Source organism: Hibiscus syriacus, unplaced genomic scaffold (genome assembly GCF_006381635.1).
Source record: "Hibiscus syriacus cultivar Baekdansim isolate YM2019G1 unplaced genomic scaffold, ASM638163v2 tig00110814_pilon, whole genome shotgun sequence".
Taxonomy (NCBI): Eukaryota; Viridiplantae; Streptophyta; class Magnoliopsida; order Malvales; family Malvaceae; genus Hibiscus; species Hibiscus syriacus.
Window position 1 is genome coordinate 517,879 of NW_024062872.1, and position 3,136 is coordinate 521,014.

At 32.9% G+C, this 3,136-nt stretch overlaps 1 pseudogene; it reads right to left on the minus strand.

Annotated features, from left to right (window-relative positions):
- LOC120141866 lies at positions 1-2,826 on the minus strand (annotated as a pseudogene).
- Between the last annotated feature and the right edge of the window lie 310 nt (positions 2,827-3,136).

Sequence of the window (3,136 nt, forward strand, 5' to 3'; positions counted from 1 at the left end):
TTAGAAGGGAGCCTCAACCAATTCATTCCAAACATCTGCACTTCCATTAGAGGCATCTTTGACATCATCTTCCATTGAAAGTCTAATATATTCTCTATGTGCAAATCGGTCCCACTCTGTCAATGTCTGTTTGTTTCGATACAAACAATGTTGTTATCCGAAACTTGCATAGAAGTATGATGATTTACAATTTATGGTAATAGTAATATTAAAGGAGCTAACGTAACACATTTACCTGACGAATTAGGAATGGATCACGAGTCTCAAAGGCCATGAATTTGTTAAGATCAAAAAGGATGTTGAAACACTTCCAGAAAGTTTATAGCCTTTCAGATCACGCAATGTGACATAGCTCTCATCCTGCAAATGTGACATACAATGTTAGTTTGGAGTTAGTTTGGAAGCAATTCATATAATGTTCAAATACCTTAGATATTGTAAAAGGAGGGGTAAATATCGAAAAAGTGAAAAAACACCCAAAAACAAAAAATAAAATGAGACAACAACCGAAGGTATCAAACATATCAAAAACAAACCATATCTTTCCTAAAACTTAAGTGTACTCTGTAAGAATTCCAACCCTGGATGAGTTGCCAATTGTTCACGGAGGACAGGTTTGAAGTCATCCTGTCAAATTGGAAAGTACAGAAGAAATTAAGTTTAAATATATACTATTAGACTATAGACAAATAATGTTGTTGTTTAAGCTCTCGAAAATGCATAAAGACCTGAGTGAGGTATTTGAGATCTGGTTGCCTTTAATATTGTATATACTTGGGTTATTATATCCATGGTCAGCATATTTCCATTGACCCAATAATCAATAAATGCATCTCTGCAAGCAGTTTAGAGAAAAATTCAGTAAAAGCTACAGTACAAATGGAAGAAAATAATATCATAGCTGAAAAACAATTAGAAGGAGAAGCAATACCGAATTAGGAGTCAGATTCTGAAATGACAATTTTATATTTAGAGCACACAATACTTTTAAAAGGCTCAACAAGGAGAGCACCAAATTCTCATAATTTTCAAATAAATATCTTAGTAGTTAAAATAATATGATTCATCTGAGATATAAATATAGCAGTTCCACTTCCATGAACAAGAAACTATACCTTTAACCACACCAGTGCTATTAACATCAATATTTTCTGAAAAGTTATGGGGAGAAAAATGTAGGCAGATTGCAGATTTCTTTGGTCACTAGTTTGAATTCTGAAACATATAGAAAGTAGAAAATGAATATACTACGAGTTCCAGAAATATATGTTAAAGCACATGCATTTATCTTACCAAGCAGCTGTAGCCCATCTGGATGTCCATAGAAGAACTGACTGATTCGAAACATGCATTGTTCTTTTAGATTATTTGGAGACGGATGAACATTTTTGAAGTAAAACTGGAGGTGCTCTTAAGTACAAATGTAACAAGTTATAACTGATTTCGGAATAGAAAGGAAAATAAAGCAGATAAAACACAACCAAGAAACCAAGAAAAGAAAAATATAATATCAAATAAACAAGATCCAAACCTGAGGTATGAACTCTTTCACAGGCTCGCTAACTACTTTCAGTGGAGAACCTAAGTTTGAAGGACCACCCTTTGTTTTGTTACTCGAGCAGAGCCAGATACACTTCTTGGTGAAAGGGGAGAAGCACTGCCAGCAGGAAATAAGGAAGGTAGAGCATTGCTTATAGTTGTACTTCCAGAGGAAACATTACCAGGAACAGTAAAGGGATTACATGCCTTAGCATCATTAACCAATGATGTCACCTTGCAAAGTAAAAAATTAAACAAAAATCAACTCCTCTCCTAGGCTCAGAGGACATTTTAATAAATCACATGAATTCAAATACTTTGCTTCAAAGACAGGGTAAACATTCCATATATAATTACAAAAGAGACAATTGGCTTTTTCTCATTCAAGAATATACAAAAAACTATTCTAGAATATTGTTACAACTGTTAAGCCTCCAACATATAATCAATTTGCACATAGCATTACTGAACAAAGATATATGGAAAATCAACAATCGTCGGTCAAATATTTCTTTCACATCAAGGTAATCCACTAAATTTACCTAATCCTCCAATCCATTTGGAAATTAGAATTTGAAAATTTGGACTTGGATTTCGTTTGCTATGTAAATGATAAGAATCAAATGCATATACCGTGGATAGACAATTAAGAGTCAATATAATATATAGAGAAAAGTATAAAAATATGGATTAATTAAATCCAAAAATAAATTAGTAATTCCAAAGTCATTACTATATAGACGTCTAACAAATCCATAGATTTGAGAAATAATCATCAATGTTACATTTCCAAGTATTTGTATTACTCAATTTACAATATCTTTAAAACCCAAATTCTAAAATCAAGTTCCCAAAAGGTACCTAAATTTAGTCTTTATATATGGTTCACATAAATATCTACAATGAACTAAATAAACCATGAAGAATCAAAATAACGTGTCATCAAATAGTTTCATTATCATACGCTTAAATTAAGTTTCTTTTTTCTTCAGAAATGATCTACCACCAAATAATCGAGCAAAGAACTGACTAGAAAAATGCAAAGGAAATAACGATAAATCATTTTTAATTCAAGATATAAAGAAAACAAAACAAATCAAACAGTGCGAGGATTCGAAACTAGATAAGCAAAACTACCAGCTTGTAAGCATCGGGAAGCGAAAGCCACTACTCGAAAAGCTTTTGCGTGAATTCGGAATTGGATTTGAGAACAAAAGGAGACATCTCCAGGAGCTGCAATAGCTCTGGATCCAAACACGCTACGTCTCCAACAGCAACTAACTCCATCTTCTTTTCTTCGTATAACAAAACGCAGCTTAAACAAAGTCTCTGCGCAGATCAAATGTAATGAGTTTTAAAAGAATACAACCAACATATATGAGCTCAGAAACTTACTTATAGTAAGTAATTGAAAATGTGAACAAGGAAATTCGATTTTTAGCAACAATTGGAAACCCTAGATCTCCATGGAAATAGGGAAACAAAGCTTGGCAATTTTTCTTTCTTTTTTCTTTTTTCCCGTTAGCAAGTGAGTGATTTGGGACGAAATAAAGTGGTTTATAATTGAATGGTGGAATAGAGAACGAGGAATACCTGT